This window comes from Sphaeramia orbicularis, chromosome 22, assembly GCF_902148855.1.
Source record: "Sphaeramia orbicularis chromosome 22, fSphaOr1.1, whole genome shotgun sequence".
NCBI lineage: Eukaryota > Metazoa > Chordata > Actinopteri > Kurtiformes > Apogonidae > Sphaeramia > Sphaeramia orbicularis.
The window spans coordinates 49,231,875-49,252,640 of NC_043978.1; positions in this window are offsets into that span (position 1 = coordinate 49,231,875).

The window sequence follows — 20,766 nt, forward strand, 5'->3', positions numbered from 1 at the left end:
CCTCAATGACAATGCAGTTTTTTCATTGCTTTCATTAACTAGTTCTGTAGGTTAGTATATTTATTTATTTATTTATTTATATAGTGTAGTAGTTTTTTCATAACATACAAGCCTATTTATATCTGCCACAAAGATATAACAGAACATTAGTTTTCACAGGGCACAGGAATATTTCCTAAATGAAACTAAATGACTGTATTAAGCTTTGAGTGTTTATTGATTTATATTCTGTAGATAGAAACATTTTTCTCAATACTTAACAAATATATTGTTTTGTAAATATATAATAGTGTGCAGTTGCTACTTCGTGTTCACATCTGGACAGTTAAGTATGAATTTATTTGTTGGTGGTGGCAGACTATTACGATTATGACAATTATAGTATGATATCTATATCTATATATACATCTGTATCCACCACTGAACCCTGCCACTGATCACTGTCATGTATTGTTATAATATGTTCTTCCTTTTATACATTATAGTCTTATTCGCTGAAGCTAATATCAGAGACTCTGTATATAAAACAGTGCCAGTGTGAGGTGGTTCTGTCAGTTGTAGATGAATGACTGTTCTGGATACTGTGTCGTCAGGGTGTTCATCTTAGGCTGGAACCCTTGCCCTTCACTCACAGAAATACACAAAGATTCCTTAAAATCTAATTCTGTTCTGTATATAAAGGCTGTAAAACAATTACATTCCCCTCTATCTTTGTCGGAGGAACATAGTTTTTGACATTTCAATCATTTTCTCATACATTTGTTGATTATCTGGTGACATTCAGCCAGTCTTTACTCCTAGACTCTAGGAGTATTGTGATCGTTGTTTTATTACGGCACTAGCTCGGCTTTAGCGTAATACGATTTCTCCATCCGCGACGGTGCGTCGGTTGTCACATGATTGTAATTGACCAGTGCGGTGACGGAAAAATGTAAGCAAACGCTACACATGGCTGCCTCCGTGGTTAACAGGAAGTAGCAAAAGTCATAACAACGATGTGGAAAATACTCAAATAATTCATCGTCTGACGAGTGGAGGAGATTATAAACACTTCCAGATGTGTTGTACTGCTATAAGCAACAACAATAAACCGCGTATATTGGATGTCAATCAGAGAAAGAGTCTCCGAAGCCGTTTGTTTACATACACAGACCTAGCCCAACACACACACCCGACTAATGAGTCGAGTGTGTGTCTTGACCTCCGCCGAACCCCTGAGACTGACTCACCGAACCCCAAGGGTTCGATCAAACCCAGGTTAAGAACCACTGTCCTAGAGGACTGGACTTTACCTGCAAATCGTGATTATTGTCACCTGTTTCAAATCACACTTTTATTTCTTCATTTTAACTATTTATTAGTCCTGAATTCCTTTTGTTAGACCTTTATCTTGAATGTGTTGCAGCCTAATGCATATTCACAAATGAAGTGAAATAGACCAGAAAAAAACATGGGATATGTTATGTTCACACTGTCAGCAATGAAAGAGAAGTCAAACTAAGTATCCCAGCAGTCTTTGCATTTTCCACAGCATCTGAACAATATATGTATATATATTAGGCCTGTAACGGTACACAAAATTTTCGGTTTGGTACATTTTCGTTTTTCAAAGCCGCGGTTCAGTTTTTTTTTTTCGATTCGGTATGGAAAGAAAGAAAACCCCTCAAAATGTCTATTAATGCATTTATGAATTTTTTAACATTTTTCCCCCAATTTTTGGAGACAATAAAATATAGAAAAACAGGAATAATATAATTCTGCTGCTACAAATCAAATAGAAAATAAAATAAATTCTTAATATTACTAAATGTAATTTAAACATTAGTATTGCACTTTTCCCTGAAAGGTAGTTTCGAACAAACAAGAAAAATCTAATCACAGTTCTGTCAGTTCACATTCTGCAGAAAAATACCAACAAAAAAATTCCACATGAAGTGCAACATTAACAAGAGGACAAACTGGTATTCTGTTTAAACAAACTGAAGAGAAACACTGACAACAAAAAATTAACCAAATTATTTATTTTAGGACAGAGAACAAACTGTGTTGTGTGCCTGTGTGCACGGGGGATTTTTTTTTTTTTTTTGTTGGAGCCGGGGGGGTAGGGGGGGCGCATAGTTATATACCTGGGGGTGCAGTCCATAACTAACATAACGAACGCTGTCGAGAAACAAAAGTGAAACTTTACATACTTTCAACGTTCTATTTATTCCTCTATTATACAGCGTGTGTGACAGACAGACAGACAGACAGAGCTAGTGTAAATGTTTTAGAACTACCGTAGTTCCTCAGGGCCAAACAACGTCCGTCTTATCACCGTCTCTTTCCTCATTGTTGTCTTTCACCTGAACCTGAACTGATCCAAACTGGACTGTACTGATGGTGGAGGGTCTTCAGTCTCTTCCTTCCAGGTTCACATCATATTTGCTGTTTTTTTTTTTAACCTTATATCAACTGCTATTTCGTATTTCAGGTCAATGTGTGCGTCCTTCAATATGTCCATGTGAAACTTGCGCGGATTTAAAGTTCCGCATCGAACGGCGTCTTTCATTCCTTTTTCTTTTTCTGATCATACTGTGTCGTTTCGGTACAGCTGTGTACTGAACGAAACAGGTGTGTACTGAAACGGTTTGGTTCAGTATGTGTACCGTTACAGGCCTAATATATACACATATAAAATATTAGATATAAGATATTCATTTCTCCTGTCATCCTCCCCTGCTGTTAATGTCCAACTTGAACCAATAAACAGGCTTTCATTTAGGATGAGAATCTAAAATAAATCCTTCATTTGTTTTCACTCTAGTGTAGCCTGAGCTCCATTTAACCAAATCATGTTGAAAACTATAACCATAGACGTGGTGTGTCATAGTTCATAAAAAGCAAAGCATGAGCGAGTAGATGACAGCTTAGACAATGTGCATCCATGTTTAATTCATGTGAGAGTTTGTCAGTTTAACCTGAACAGGTCAGATTTTCATTAACTCTGATAACTGCTTTTTGACCCCATGTCGTCACATAAAAACATCAACCCCATGAATATTCTGCATGAACACATTTGACTAAACACTCCGTCCAAAGCCTTTTTGAGTCAACTGCAACAGCGCTGTGTCATTAAGCTGCTGAAGTGACATTTTGACATCATGTGACATCATGTGGATGGGATACTTTCATGCTAATGCTCCTCACGGCTTCATCCAGACACAAGAAAACATGTTTCAAAGTGATTTAACAGCGTGGATGAAGGAGAAAGAACCAGGAGGAAATGACAAGTGAGAGGGAACGCAGCAGGAATTAAAATAATCAGGAGGAAAGAGTGTGTTTTTGCAGGATGTGAGTTAATGATCACTGTGACGTGCCGATAGGACCCACAGTGAATCCACTGACACAGTTATGTGACTTTCATCATGTTCCACACACTGGATCCTGGTTTGTTTCTGACAGCACAAGCATCAAATGCACAATTACTCACACATTGCACATTTATATAAATATAGTGGTGCTGGCAAACGATTAAAATTTTTAATCAGGTTAATCACAGGGTTGATGTGGATTAATTTTGATTTATCACAATTAAATATCATTCATTTTTAATCTATATTAATTGTGTTTCATTTTGCATGAGCAAACAGACTCAAGAAAGAAGGGAATATATACACACTGAACATGTTTATTCAACACCTTCAAGAGTTTCAACAAAACAACTAGAAACAACTGTTCCATCTTGGGTTTTTTTGTCCTCATATTTCCATCCAAAGGGCCAATGTGCTGTTCAGTGTCTTCCATCTTTATGGGTTGGTTCTGCTGCCTGTCACCACCGGATCAACTGACCATTTGTTCATGCGTGACAGTAACTCTACTCAGACAAACTGCCTGAAACGCATTGGCAGAGACGTTCAGAGTCATTCTGCACTGCAGATGGTTTAATTGTGTTAAAATTTTTAATCAGATTAATCATGATAATGGATTAATGTGTTAATGTTGACAGCCATTATATATATATATATATATATATATATATATATATATATATATATATATATAAATTTCCTTTTATTCTCTTTTGCGTGCCATTCTTAAATAACACTGTGTTGTTTTAACCCGGGTGTTTAGACCCAGTGCTACTTTTGTGGCTGTTCCCAAATTAATTTTTCTCTATTTCTATCTTTCTTAACTGATTTATCACCAATTTTTTAAAAATCATATTATCCTCTGTATAATACTTTGTGTGTGTGTGTGTGTGTGTGTGTGTGCATGTGTGTGTAAATCATGTATTTTCCTATATTTAAATCCCAGATCATGTAGATGTTTTATGAGAACTCAGAGTAAATCATACCAAAACAAAAAAATTAAGGAAAAAAAAGGAGAAAAAGTTACTTTTTCAGCAAGACTTTGCTAACTGAATGTAAAAACAAGTTTCTGTCATTGATCCAGCTCCATGGGTTTTACTGGTGAATCAATGCTGTAGAAGATGGTGTTTCCACGGTAACTATGGAGCCTCTGAATGTCCAAATGGGTCATATCTGATGACCATGAAAAGATGACAAACTGTTTTTTACACCAATTATTTACATGTATTGATAGGATTAGTGGATCAACAGGTACTGGACAGTTTATATCTGTAGATGGTTTGTCACCAGTGGCTGTTTGGGTCTTTATGGGTTAATTTCCTAGTTAATTTATTTTACTTTTTTTTTTTTTTTTTTACATTCTCTTGGCATTCAGTGTGGATGGCAAGGTAAGATTTTCATTGTACAGGGAAACCTGTTTCTTTACAGTTCACATGACAATAAAACACTTTGAATCTTCAAATGGGGGATTCAGTCTGTTTTTGTTTGCTCACAATGAATGAAAGGCTTTTTTAAGAGCAAAAAGGTGCTTGTTATAGGATTATTACAGGAGGCTTTACTCACTCCTTTATTTTTCTCCCAGTATGTGTATATTCAGTGTGTCACTGGAAACAGGTATGATACACAATAATAGAAAAAAGTGCTTAAAGTGCTCTTTTGTTAAGTTTTTTGTTTTGAAATTATTCTTGAAACTTCAGATTTTTGTTTCTGTATGCCAATATCCTAAACAAACGATTCATATGAAAAAAATTCCAATTTAGGGTTTTGCCACAACCCGGCTCTAGGGTTGTGGCAAAAAGTGGAGACAGTGGAGGTGGTGAAAATGTAACAGATGTTTATTAAATAAACTAACAAAAACAAAAACACAAAGAGCTACAAAACGCCAGTCGAGAGGAGCATGAGGACCAGGCAAGGCAGAGCAGGACCAGACCAGACAGCGAGCAGACCCAAGACCAGACCAGACCAGACCAGAGCCAAGCAGATCAGACCAGAGAGAGAGAGAGAGTGAAGATCCATGTTGGACTGCTTAAATAGGCACGCCACATCCGTCACAGGTGCGATTAATCAGGACATCTCCATCTGAAAAGAGAACTGACAGTGCCCCTAGTGTCCGAAAGGTGCGGAGCCGTCACAGTTTCAAAATAAAAATTATGTCGAAAAATATGGTCTCAGAGTTTTCACTGACTGTGAGTGAACTTGGTGTCACACAGTGTAGGATGATGTAGGATGATAAATGTATGGACTATGAAACCTCAAATGTCCATGGAAAATTCACAGAGGCTGCGAGTTCACAGTGCGCGCCCATCACCTGGACACCTCGTCACCCAAGTGATGAGGAACAGTGAAGTCACTGACCCAGCGCCGCACAGACCAGACCCTTAAATACAGACCAGACCCTTAAATACAGGGTCTACGAATACAAGAAAATATATGGAAAAGTACATCTTCACTTAGTTGGGAGAGAATTTGCATGGAAAAGTGTGATTCGCTTTTTTAGAACACCTGCACAAAAAGGTTTAAATGTAGATCCATCATGCTGGAGACAGTGTGGGGTGAAAAAAGCTCATCACCATCATATTTTTTGGAGCTGTCCCAAATTATCTCCCTTTTGGGAAAAAATCCGGAATAGTATTGACAAAGTCATGAAAATAAAAACGCCTTTAAATTTTGAGAATATGTTCTTAGGTAAACGACCACGTGGTATAAAAGGATTTTGTAAAACATATCTGTGGAATATCATGTCATGCTGATTGCCAGCAAAAAAGTGATCACTAGGAAATGGTTGACAGACAAGAACACCCTCACTGGACAAATGGAAGGACCTTGTTAAAGAAATCGCTCAAATGGAAGAACTCACCTTTACACTAAGACTGGACCATGACAATTTCAAGGAATGCTGGAGACCATGGATAGACTTTATAAATACTTAAAAAGAACATACTTGATGCCCATTGTTTAATTGCTACTCAATTGTTCTCTTTGTTTGGTTTTTTGTTTGTTTTTTGCCTTGTTTTATAAAAAAACCAAAACTATCAATGTATAAAATTTGTAAATCTTGCATTGTAAACCAAATAAAAACTTGAATTAAAAAAAAATAATAATACAAGGTCTACTGATGGAACAGGAGTCGCAGCAGGTGGATGAAGTGTCTGATTACTGAGGGAGGGGTCCGCGGACACAATGAAGCGGAACCGACCTCCACTTCCACCGCATGCATCAGGTGAGAGGAGGGGCTCAGGCAGGGGGCAGTGGGCGGGGCTTTGGAGGGAGGCGGTTGTTCATGTTCAAACTTTTGCTAGTGCTGTGAGAAATGCCACATCGGTAGGTAGAGCTTTAAATGCACTAACACAAAAATTAAAAAAAAAAACATTAATCACCTGTGGAATGGACAGGACTGAAAAAACACCATCTAATCATTTTAACTGGCCCAATCCAAATGATTGAACGGTGCATGTCTATCAAACTCAACTGCCTCCAATTTAAGATCCTTCATCGTTTACATATTTCCAAGGAAAAGTTAGCCAAATTTTATCCGGGCATTGACCCACTCTGCAGTCGTTGCAAAGCAGATACTGGTTCACTTTTCGGACATGTCCTAATCTTCCTAACTATTGGACATCTATATTTACTACATTTTCAAAAATTTATGACATTAACTTTCCACCTTCAGCCCTGACAGCACTTTTTGGAGTCATTCCCCCAAACATTTATATTTCTAAATATTATTTAAATGCTATTGCATTTGCTTCTCTACTTGTATGATGTCTTATACTTCTGAAGTGGAAACAGGAAACCCCTCCCACACATGATCAGTGGATTACAGACATTATGAGGTTTTTACATATCAATGGCCAAAACACAAAACCTCCTGTCTGAAAAAATCACTTTTTTCAGGAAACAGAAAAAAAAAAAAAAAAACGTGGATCCTGTAGGATTCTGTTGGTTTCTGTGAATTGTCTTAGAGTCTGGTTTTGACCAACTCTGTATGTAAAGTGTTATGAGATAACTTTTGTTATGATTTGATGCTATATAAATAAAATTTGATATATTGATTGATGGTTTAGTGTGATGGCCCTGACCAGTGGTTTGCTGGGTACTGTTGGTGTGTTTCTGTTTCAGAGGATTGGCTCCATCTCGTGCTGCCTGGAGGACGTGGTTTGGTGTCTTGGAGGTGTGGCTGATTGGGGATTGCCAACAAGCCACACCTGGTTAGGAAGGCATATAGGCCAGGCTTCTGCTGCATGCTGTCTCTCTCTCCCTGGGCTGCCACTCCTCACACCTTGTCAGCCATGGCTGGACCCCTCGTCTTTGTAAAATAAAGAATGTTCATTCTTTTGACGGAAGAGCTGGAGGAGGTGTCTGGGGAGAGGGAAGTCTGGGCATCCCTGCTTAGACTGTTACCCCCGCGACCCGGCCCCAGATAAGCGGAAGAGAATGGATGGATGGATGGATTCTTTTGACGGCAAGACAACCGTGTGGTCTCTCCTATGTGCTGTTGTGGCCTAAACAAGCTGGGCATAACAAATGGGGGCTTGTCCGGGAGTATGGTCTTTGTTGTTGTTGTCAGGTGACCATGTCATAAAATAGGGCAGGATTATCTTGCAGATAGACTGAAAATGTGGAGTCATCCTTGTTCTCACCATTTAATGTGAAAACTCAAAATCTAAAAATTTGCAGATAGGAGGTTTTGTTTTTTGGCCATTGATATGGAGAAGATGAGATGTACGTTAGCAGGATCAACTGCAAAATTCTATAAAGCATGGCAGTCTTTTCTGAAATTCACAGAAACTTATAGAATGAGCAATATATCATGACTTTAACACCAAATCACCACTCATCACCTGGATAACTGTAGGTATGGTACATATTTTATTTCTGTCTTTTTTTTTTTTAATATATGTATAATTGTTATCTATTCAATGTTATTTTATGTATTTATTTTTGCTTTTACTATGTTTTCACATCTAGACTTTGTATGAATGTTATATGCCTCCTGTTCATAATCCTGAAGTCTTCTGGCAAATATATTTACATGTTTGTTTATACTTAAGTTGGGGGTGGGGACTTGTGTTCAAAAAGACAGTAGAAATGTAAAGATTGTATGATGCATCCATGTTATGCTGTCGAAAATCCACAAATAATATTAGATATAAAAATTTTTTTAAAAAAAAGGTCTCCTACCCCACTTTTAATTGTCTTTGTATTTAAAATGCAGCGCGTGATACTTCATGGTCAAAACAGAGAATGGTAGCATTTATTTTCTTTTACATGGAACAAAAATTCATGCACAAAAAGCACCTGTTTCTTCATTCTCTGACACCTGATGTTAAAAATACAAAACACTACAAAATACTGCTGTAAAGGGCTAAACTTTGCCAACATCTGAGTGAACTGCAACATGCTTGTTCCATACGGTTTATTTTGGGATGTGTCACTTGAAGCAGCCTGCTGTTAGTATTCTACCGCACGATCGTCCGAGACAGCCAGGATGTTGTCTGGGTTTTTTTCGCCGGTACTCGAGGGAAATTGGGACATGTCTGCTTCATAGATTTGGGAGGTGGATTGCTGCAGCTCTGTTGATTCGGGGCTTTCACTGCCATCCCTGCTAATAACCACTGCTAACAATTACTAACTGGGGAGAAATAATTTTGTTTTGGTTAATTAGCTCTTTGCCGATTCCCTGTCACTGCTCAGAGTGAATAAGAGCTCCCATGAACAGTAAAGACGCCTTCACTAGATAACACAAAACAATGATAAAAGGCTGTTTAGTGATAATAGTGTTCTCATTTGGAGAGTTCTATCTGACGCAGATCACAGGGTGTCATCTTTTTGTGGTCAGTGACCTATACAGGGTGGGGAAGCAAAATTTACAATCAACATTTAGTTGTTTTTTCTCAGCAGGCACTACGTCAATTGTTTTGAAACCAAACATATACTGATGTCATAATCATACCTAACACTATTATCCATACCTTTTCAGAAACTTTTGCCCATATGAGTAATCAGGAAAGCAAACGTCAAAGAGTGTGTGATTTGCTGAATGCGCTCGTCACACCAAAGGAGATTTCAAAAATAGTTGGAGTGTCCATAAAGACTGTTTATAATGGAAAGAAGAGAATGACTATGAGCAAAACTATTACCAGAAAGTCTGGAAGATACTATTAAAGAAGAATGGGAGAAGTTGTCACCCCAATATTTGAGGAACACTTGCGCAAGTTTCAGGAAGCGTGTGAAGGCAGTTATTGAGAAAGAAGGAGGACACATAGAATAAAAACATGTTCTATTATGTAAATTTTCTTGTGGCAAATAAATTCTCATGACTTTCAATAAACTAATTGGTCAAACACTGTCTTTCAATCCCTGCCTCAAAATATTGTAAATTTTGCTTCCCCACCCTGTAGGTCTGCAGCTTTTACAGTGAAGTGATCAGGGTAAGTCTTCAGATCGAAATCCATCAGATGTGTGGTCACATTAACCCTTTAACCCCTGACATTTTTAGTTTTCACTGTTGTTTGCAGTATTGTTGTGATTTTCCTTTCTTTTTCTGTATTTTTTTTGTACGTTTTTTACTGAATTTTGACTGTGTACCTGCTTTTTGGAGTTCAACAAGGTGCCACAAAGCAGCTGGACTGGTTTAGAAAAAAAGAGCCCAAAACAAAAACTACTGGGACAAAATGCAAATCCTTGTTGTTGTTCAGTGTGTTCCAGTTTACAGTTCATGTTCAACATCCTAAATCTCTTACTGACGTACATTCTGAGTGCCTTATTTAGTAAAAAACCTGTCAAACTTCAATTCCTCTCTTTGGGCCTCATTTACTAAAGGTTTGCTGGTATAAAAACATGCACAAACTTGACTGCACACAAAAACAAAACACAAAAACATATTGAAGCTTGTCTACTAACGGGACGCACTGAGGGTTGCATCTCTCAAATGGGTGAAACTAGAAGCACTCAGACAGCGCAGACCTCCGCCAAGGCTGATCAGTGGCCCCCCCCTGTGGGCCCCCCCCACGCCAAGGAGGTTATGTTTTTGCCAAGGTTTGTTTGTTTGTTTGTTTGTCTGTCTGTTTGTCTGTCCGTTAGTGTGCAACATAACTCAAAAAGTTATGGACAGATTTTGATGAAATTTTCAGGGTTTGTTGGAAATGGGCCCCCCCGTGGGCCCCCCCCAACCCCGATCACCACCAAAATTTAATCATTTCTTCCTTATCCCATTTCCAACAAACCCTGAAAATTTCATCAAAATCTGTCCATAACTTTTTGAGTTATGTTGCACACTAACGGACAGACAAACAAACAAACAAACAAACAAACAAACCCTGGCAAAAACATAACCTCCTTGGCGGAGGTAATAACTTGCGTAACCCATTTAGTAGGCCTGTAACGGTACACAAAATTTTTGGTTCGGTACGTTTTTGGATTTCAAAGCCACGGTTCGGTTTTTTTCGGTTCGGTACGGGAAGAAAGAAAACCCCTCAAAATGTCTTTAATACATTTATGAATTTTGTAACATTTTTCCCCCAATTTTTGGACACAATAGAATATAGAAAAACAGGAATAATATAATTCTGCTGCTATAAATCAAATAGAAAATAAAATAAATTATTAATATGACTAAATGTATTTTAAACATTAGTATTGCACTTTTCTCTGACAGGTAGTTTTGAACAAACAAGAAAAATCTAATCACAGTTCTGTCAGTTCACAATCTGCAGAAAAATATCAGCAAAAAAATTCTGCATGAAGTTCAACATCAACAGGAGGGTAAACTGGTATTCTGTTTAAACAAACTGAAGAGCAACATTGACAACAAACTGAACCAAATTATTTATTTTAGGACAGAGAATAAATTGTTTAGGACACTGTGTGTACTTGTGTGTGTGTGTGTGTGTGTGTGTGTGTGTGTGTGTGTGTGTGTGTGTGTGTGTGTGTGTGTGTGTGTGTGTGTGTGTTTGAGTGCGCGCGCATGGAACGTACGATTTGTCTGGGGGATGGTTTGTTTGTTGTTTTTTTGTTTTGTTTTTTTTGGTCGGAGCCGGGGGGTGGGGGGGTGCGGTCCGGTCCATAACTAACGTAACTAACGCTGGCGTGAAACGAAAGTGAAACTTTATTTTTATATACTGTCAGTGGCCAACTCCGAGTTTTATTCCTCTGTTATACAGCGTGCATGAGAGAGAGAGAGAGAGAGAGAGAGAGAGAGAGAGAGAGAGAGAGAGAGAGAGAGAGAGAGAGCTAGTGTGTTTTAGAACTACCGTAGTTCCTAGGGGCCAAACAACGTCCGTCTTATCTCCGTCTCTTTCCTCGTTGTTGTCTTTCACCGGGACCTGAAATGATCCAAACTGGACTGTACTGATGGTGGAGGGTCTTCAGTCTCTTCCTTCCAGGTTCACATCATATTTGTTTTTTTTTTTTTTTTTTTTTTTTTTTTTTTACCTTATATCAGCTGCTATTTGGTATTTTGGGTCAATGTGCGTGTCCTTTAATATGTCCGTGTGAAACTTGCGCGGATTTAAAGTTCCGCATTAAACGACATCTTTCGTTCCTTTTTCTTTTTGTCAACATACTGTGCCGTTTCGGTACAGCTGTGTGCCGAACCGAACAGGTGTGTACCGAAACGGTTCGGTTCGGTACGTGTACCGTTACAGGCCTACCATTTAGCGTGTTCACCTTGATAAATATGCAATATGGGTGTTTCTGTCAGAGCGCTAGTGATGGGACTGTTGGCTCTTTGAAGGGAGTCGTTCAATCAGGAGTCGTTCACTGAAAAGAGCCGTTCAAAAGACTGGCTCTTTTATGTTTTTGGCATTATTTTGAAACACCAATGTTTTAATGACTAAATAGGCTACATGTGATGATTGACATTACATTTTAAAGGTGTTTAATTAGTGCGGCAGTAAATATTATCTTACCGTAAAAAAGAATAGTTAGTTCAAATGTGTGGGCTAAATCCATGACATGAGAGGTGACATTAGGCAAATGCTGGAACTGGACCAAAAACATCATGGTGCATTATGTGGACTAGTCTGTAGCCTAAAAATGATGAAGAAAATAAAACATTTTCTGTTTAGATATATTTCTGTTTAGATATATTTATTAAATTTTCAAATACAAAATACACACAGGTATTCAAACATAAAAAAAAAAAAAAAAAAAAAAAAAAAAATCGAGCAAAACCCACTTAACCCTCCCAAACCCCTTGCTGTCACCAATCTATATGCATATACAATATGGCACTGTAAATATAAATAAAGTCGCATATCAAGGTGTTACAAATACATCTTGACTTGTTAAGGGCCTTGTACATGCGTCATAGGATTGTCAAAGAAGATTAAAAAAGATTTCCATACTTTATGAAACTTCTGTTCAGATCCACGTAATGCATATCGGATTTTTTCGAGTTTAAGGTTGGAGATCACCTCTCTGACCCAGTGTCCAACAGAGGGTGGGGCAGGTTCCTTCCATCTTGTAAGAATAAGGCGACGTGCCAAAAGAGTAGTGAAGGCGACCACCTTGAGTCCTCCTGCGGGTAACTGCGGCCTTCCAGGAACGATACCGAACAATGCGGTTAAAGGGTTGTTATGACCCTGGGTCATAATTTGTCTATTTATATGTATGTGTTTTCTGTTCAGTGTGTGTGTTTTCCCCCCGTCCTGTAGGTGCGCTGTGCCCTTTTGTGTCCGTCTGTTGCAGGTTGCTGATTGGTGGAGCATGATTGCCCGGCCCTTTAAAAATGGCCCTGGAGTTTCCGTCCTGGCTCGCTCTTGCTCTTCTGCCAGCTTCCAACCCTGTGTTCGTGTGTGTGACCGTCAGTCTTCGTGTGATTGTGTAAAACTTCGATTGTATATAATTGTAAATAGATTTGTTTTGTAAATTCGATCCTTTTTCAGGTAGGGGAGGTCGGCTCTTTTGTTTTCACCTTTTCTCCTGTTTTGGTTAGGTAGTTAGGTAAGTTTGCTGTATTTTATTTCGTGCATTTATTTTGAGAAGGTAATTTAGTTTAAACTGTAAAGAAGATATTTTGTTTGTTGTTTTAGCCGCTCCCTCCCCTAACCCTTCCTTAGTTGTTGAGAAAAAAATACTAATGATAAATATTGTGAATTTTTAGTTTTTGACTGACGTGTGTGCTTGGGAGCTGGGAGGGGACAAAAGTTGAGCCTATTATGTTCGCCCTGGTGAACCCCTAGGCCGGGGCGTAACAGGGTCAAGGGTGATGGTAACTCGTAGTATATTAGTAAGCGCTTCAAAAATACTCCTCCAATAATGTTCAAGACTGGAACAGGAGCAGAACATGTGTAACAGTGTTGCTTCATTTGTTTTGCATCTATCACAGGTAGAATCAATTTGGGGAAACATTTTAGTCAGTTTGGACTTTGACATGTGTGCCCAATGAACAATCTTAAACTGAATTAAAGAATGACGTGCGCACATAGAGGACAAATGAATCTGCTTCAAAACCGCAGTCCATACATCTTCACTTATTGTCACCTGTAGGTCTTTGCTCCACAGTTGTTGTGTTTTCACATTGAGAGGATGAGATATAGCAGACATTCTCCTCATTATAAAAGAAATGGCACCCTTTTTCTTCAGATCAAAGGTAACAACGTCATCTAAAATGGTAATGAAAATAAAACATTTTCTTATGAAATAACATTTTACTCTCCTCAAAACAAGAGCAATAAATGTGTGTAAACATACGGAAAAAACTGCACAAAACACAACAGTGATTAATCACTGCAGTTACTTAAATACCTGAACTGTAGTGCAATTCTCAGAACAAGAACAGTTTGTTGGTAAGCGTACAGAAAAAATGCACAAAAGACAAAAGCAATGTATCATTGCGATTACTTAAATACCTTAACAACTGTAGTGCATTAACTTGTTGCCATGAGAAATGCACAGTACGCAAGCACTCTTTTTTTTTCTGTTCGAACATTCTCCTCCTGCCCAATGCCTCCCCAGTGATGCTAAATTGACAGGCAATCAGACACTCCCTCCTTAAAAAAAAAAAAAAAAAAAAAGAAAGGAACAGCTCTTTACAAAGACTCGGTTCCCATCATTCATTTCAAAGAGCCGTTCAGAAGATTCGATTTGTTCGTGAATGTCACGTCACTACAGAACGTGCAAAATTATTGGGAAGAGTAGATGCAAGTATTTATTTAGTGTGGGATGTGATTTACCTGAAAGTGATTGCGGTGGATGATGTTGTGTCTATATTTAGTACATCTGAAAGGCAGGTTTTAACTGGCACAGCTCTGCGTAAAACTGGCTGCAGTTGTTCTGGTGAGGAGGCGGCATAGGCCCAACCAAAGGCAACGCAGAGAACCAATCTGTTCTGATCACATAAACAATTTTCAACTTCAACTTTCAACTTTATTTCTCCTTAGGAAAGGAAATTCAGTGTGCAGCAGGGGTCATAAACACATACGAAAAAACACATTCACAGAAACAGCACCCCCAGATGCCACCCCAATAAAATTACACAATACAGGACAACACACAATGGAGCCACTCCCCTTCCCAACACAAGTAAAAAACAAAAAAAGTTACTTAAATACCTGAACTACAGTGCATTAACTTCTTGCCATGAGAAATGCACAGTACGCAAGCACTCTTTTTGGAATGACAGAAGAAAAAACTAGAAAAGCACTCGGAGAGCGCAGACCTCCGCCAAGGCAGATCAATGTGTCCGCCCCCCCCCCCCCCATGTCTGTCTGTCTGTCTGTCCATGTGCAAGATAACTCAAAAAGTTATGGACGGATTTGGATGAAAATTTCAGGAAATGTTGATACTGGTACAAGGAACAAATGATTGTATTTTGGTGGTGACTGGGGGCGGGGGGGGGGGGCGGGGGCACCGATCTACCTTGGTGGAAGTCTGCGCTCTCCTCCTTGATCACCACCAAAATTTCATCATTTGTTCCTTATGCCAGTATCAACATTTCCTGAAATTTTCATCCAAATCCCTCCATAACTTTTTGAGTTATCTTGCAGACAGACAGACCAGCAGACAAACCAACGCCGACAAAAACATAACCTCCTTGGCGGACGTAATAACTTGAGTATGGCCTCAGGAATAACTTAGGAAAGTTAAAGCCATGTTTGAGCCATGCTTAGAAAATAAAGAACTCAAACAGAACCAGCCCTTTCTGTGATGTAGAGTATGTTTACCTCTGTATGTTTGCTTATCATTAGATGTAATTAGACATTTATTCAGTCATTTATTAGTAGTCTAGTTAGAACAGGATGTGGGAGAAGACTCAGATTTTTCTTTGAAACACCTGTTTTTCCAGTTCTGGCATGTTTTTGCAACTTTGTGCATTTTTTTTTGCAAATTCCCACAATTTCACAGCATAAAATCACATACAACTCGACATATTCCATCGCATAATTAAGGATTTTTGCCATTTCATTTTTTCTGGAGGGACTGAATAGAGTTCAGTGTGTTTTTGTAAATGGTTTAAAGCAGGGGTGTCAAACATGCGGCACGGGGGCCAAAACCGGCCCGCCAAAGGGTCCAGTCCAGCCCGCAGGATGAATTAGTGAAATACAAAAATTACACTGAAGATATAAACAATCAAGGATGTTAAAATAAATTTAGTTCAATTCCATCTAAAGTGGGTCAGACCAGTAAAATACTATCATAATAGAATATAAATAATGAAAACCACAAATTTTTCTCTTTGTTTTAGTGTAAAAAAAAAGTAAAATTACACAAAACTTTAGCATTTACAGACTAGCCTTTTACAAAAAATGTAAAAAACCAGAACAAATATGAACCTGAAATGTCTTAAGAGATTTAAGAGTAATTTTACCAATATTCTGTCTGTTCGTAAATGTTTTGTGCATTTGTAGATCCACTGTGGTCTGTATGTTGTAACGAGCATGTAAAAATGAGAAGCTGAGGCCAAATAATGGCATAAATTGTTAAAATTGCACTTTTTTTTTCTTAATAAATTTAATTTTGGTTATGGTTGTTCATGTTTTTCCACATTTTTTTAAAGGATGTAAAAATTTTGATAATATAATTTTACTTTTTTCACTCTAAAACACAGAAATTAGACATACAAATTTTGGAATTGATATTATTTTTTGTATTATTGTGTTATTATTTTAATCATCCGGCCCACTGCAGGTCATATTGGGTTGTATGTGGCCCCTGAACTAACATGAGTTTGACACCCCTGGTTTAAAGTCTGATTATATCACCTCCAACACTGGTGTTCCTCAGGGTTGTGTACTTGTACCACTCCTTTTCATAATAAACACAGACAGCTGTAGGTCTACTCAACAGAACATCTACCTGCTTAAAGTCTCTGATTTTACCGCCCTGCTATTTATTCTTCTAGGTTCACAGTGATGTCATGGCCCTGCTTTGACATAATTTGTGCGGTGGTTTGACGAGAACCTCTGAGACCTGAACGTGACAAAGGCTAAAAAGCTGATTATCGATTTTACGAAGGAGAAGTCTGAGCCTGAAACCTGCATGACACAAGGTGAGAACGTGTAAATTATGGACAAATACGGTGGTAAATATGTTTGATTCTCAGCTCAGGTTTGACAAAAACACTGAGTCACTGGTCAAAAGAGGTCAACAATTAAACCACCTGCTGCAGAACCTCAACTCTTAGCATTTCTGAACCTATTTTATGTTGTTTATATCGTTCTTTTATTGAAAGTCTTGAACCTTTTCTTTCCTTTGCATTTATAATGTGTCTATGAAAGAAAAAAAAAGAGTTTCAACTGCATCACGAAGGTCTGGTCCAAAACTGTAGAAGTCCAAGTAAAGGACCATGACCTTTAAGACAGATTTACTTTAACCTCCTGAGACTCAGGAAAGTAAAAGTTTGGGCTTTTTTTTTTTTTTTGACATTAAATAACTGTCTTGGTTGGAAACAACAAAATGCAACAGTTTTTTCAGACACATTTTATTTATGGAATGCCCTTTGCAGTGGACAGCATTGTTTTCTTATTTATGTATCTATTTATTTATTCATTCATTCCTTTTTCCCTCTACATATTCCATTGCATATATTATTATTCCCTGATCACAATCAAGGGTACCAGGAAGGGTGCACATATAGATAAAAAAATAATAATGCTCTATCAAAAAATCAGACAGGCCATTTTATTTGTCTGATATTTCTCTTTTAAAGTCCAAAATATTTTTGTATTATGGTGTCTACTAAAAATTTCACAGGCTTGTACCCCCGTCAAATCAGACATTATTCAGTGTACGGACACTACAGCCTAATAGCCTCCATATTTAATGCCTACAAAGATATACAAATGTTTCAGCACTCAGGATAGTCATGCATTGTTTATTGCATAGATGTCGTGTCCAAAGCATGTGTGCTGAAAAATTCCATATATTGACAGAAACAATAAAATTAGACCCACATATTTTGATATGGTGTACGGACTCTACAAGATTGGAATGGAAATCTGGCTTAGCACATGGTCGCATCTCTGTTAGATCTGTAACTAAGTCTTCCTGGTACAGGAGTAAATAAACATTTGTGAACAAGTTTTAACAATATATCTATAAGGCATATACGTGATATTATTGATGGAAGTATATTGGTGTACGGACACTACATGAATTTTGGTGAACAACGCACCATTGAAAACATACGGTTCGACGTAAACATCCGTTTGACACATTGTTACCAAATTTTCTGCAGCCAGGGAGCATACCAAAATCTGTCTAGTTGTGCATATGTAGTCATAATAATACTTAAATAACAGGTTCCCATTCTATTATTACAATTAAAGGGCTGGAAAAGAAAGGTTTTCATGTGATGCCTGTATTTTGTAATAAAGAAGACACAGGAGTTGAGTAGTAATTATTTGTTGTGTTACAAAACATTATGTGCAATAATTTTGCTCTCATAACAGTAAAATTGTGCACATGTTTTCACGCTCATTGGGTCGCCATTTTATCAGTTTTTATCCGATTTTCTTCAAATTTGGAGGATTGCAAGATCTAGTAATAAGGTGGGCAAAGAAACATTTTGGGAATGGTTTTGGGGGTATCTTTTTGGAATACTGATTAATAACTAATGCAAATATACTTGTACACCTTGATTGTGATCAGGCCGGTAATGTGTTTATTTAAGTCAATGTTTCTCAAAGTCTGGGGTGCGGAGGCATGCTGGGGGGGCATGGGATCTCTCCTGGGTGGTTGTTTGTTTTTTTTTTCTCCTTCAGGTTAGAACATGTAGCAGGTAGAACTAATATTTTAGTGTTGGAGCACCCTGGACTCACTTTAGGGACATACAATAAACCAATCTACTGCCATGGTGATCTGTCACTAGACTAGACAAAGAGGTTAAGTTTGGACAATGGACAAGGACTAGACTGGAAAAGAAAAATGTAGAATGTTTCTGTTTTGGCACAGTTTGTACAGTTTACACTTTAATGTTCTGAGATGAGCAGTGTAAATGGGCTCATTGACCCAATGATATTGTTAAAATATTCATCTTTATTACCAAAATTTGTTTGTTCTAAAAAAAAGTAACTTTATTGTCATAGTTGTAAGATTATTGTGCATTTCCAATTTTTATTTGGAAAAATATTGTCTCGGAGCAGTCTTGTTGAGTTTATTTCCATTATTCAAGCAAAAATCTAAGTTATTTTCAATTTGAACAACAAATTATTCAAGGAGAAGCAAAGAGTATTGTTACAATATTGACGTTTCTTTCAATAAAACTTAGAATTGCACCACTGTTACAATGTTGCTGGGGTTGGGGAGGGCCTGGAGACTTTTCATCCTCCAAAGGGGGGCTCCACAGAAAAAGACTGAGAACTGCTGATTTAAGTAAAGCTGTGAAACTCGTGTCCCCTACAGAGGACCATAATGCATTGCGGGTCTTAAGAGGATAATGTCTTCAGGGACACGTTATTATGCGCCTCAGAGGAAAACAAACACATTCAAAGTCATTTATTCCCTCTGCCATCAGGTTACTAAATGAGTCTGGTGTAGTTGTTGGTTTTTGAATAACCTATATGTGCTTGTTTGCTGACTTACCCGTGGTTATCTATGTGTCTAGGATGAAAATACAATTTGACAAAAACATGAGGGGACAGGGAAAAATTTATACACATTTCACACATTTATAAATCGAATGTAAAAACCAGGGCAGGATTCATCTGTGATTATCAAAAATGTTCATGTCTTCCTAATCACAGCACAGAAATGGTCAGACATTGACATTTGTTATAGCCCAAAGCTCACAAAACCAGGCAACCGTGATCTGACAGACCTGGCAGCCCCTGATTGTGACGGCAGGGGTTCGGAAAAAACAACAAGATGTGTCAGTCAACGGTGGAGATACATTGCTCACTCCTACTCATTAATAACAATTTCATGGAAAGAAAGGAATATTTGAAATATTAAATGATTAGCCCCCGGGCAATTTAACCACACAGCCCAAAATTATGTCACACTTCATCTCAAAATGACTGAAATGCATCTGAACACACACAAACTGCAAATGCTAGTGCAAAAAAATATTTATGCTCAGGATTTGACACAAAGGCAACATTCATTTTCATTCATTTTATTTGTTTTGAGCAGAAGAAAAAACTAAACATTTTTTGTGTACAAGGAAATAGTATCAGAGCAAATACATTAATAAATAAAGGTGATCAAGACAAAATAGTAATTGCCATGTACACTAGTAATTACAAAATGAATTCAATATGTAATGTTCAAAAGGAGTGGGAAGAAGAAAACTTTTTAAATCCCACCCCCATCTTACATTTATACAACATAACACATTACTTTTGCTTCCTTAATGATATAGTAGCATTATATACTGAACAACAAAAGAAACGCAAGTTTTGGTCGTTAATTTAGGCAAGAGTTCAGCTGTCCTGTTGAGTTGTCAACTGAGATACACATTACAATAAGTGAGTTGTAACCATTGGAGCGTGTGTTTGCAGGCAAACACGACCACGAGTGGTGTTGAGCACCTGTACAAAGTATCGGAGGTGCGGTACGTTTTGAGTGATATGGTAGTGGGAGCAACAAATGGGAGTGGCAATTCCCTTTGTTTATCCGGGGGCTATAAAAAGAAATGGTAAGATTCAAAAGTTACTGCATTACCACGATGCCTCGCCTTAACGATAATCTGAGAGAACGCGCCATTGGTATGCTTGATGCTGGTTTAACGGCTCGCAACGTTGCCAGACATCTGCAAGTGCACGAGTCCACCATCAGTAGGCCGAGGACACGATTCCGTGACACAGGGACCACTCGGGACAGACCAAGATCCAGAAGACCACGTGTGACCACCCGTAATCAGGATCGCCATATTCGCTTGGCCCATCTCCGTGACCGTCAGCTCAGTGCTACAAGGACAGCAAGAGAGACCCACTGTAAATTTCACGGCTGGATATAAATATCTCATATGAAA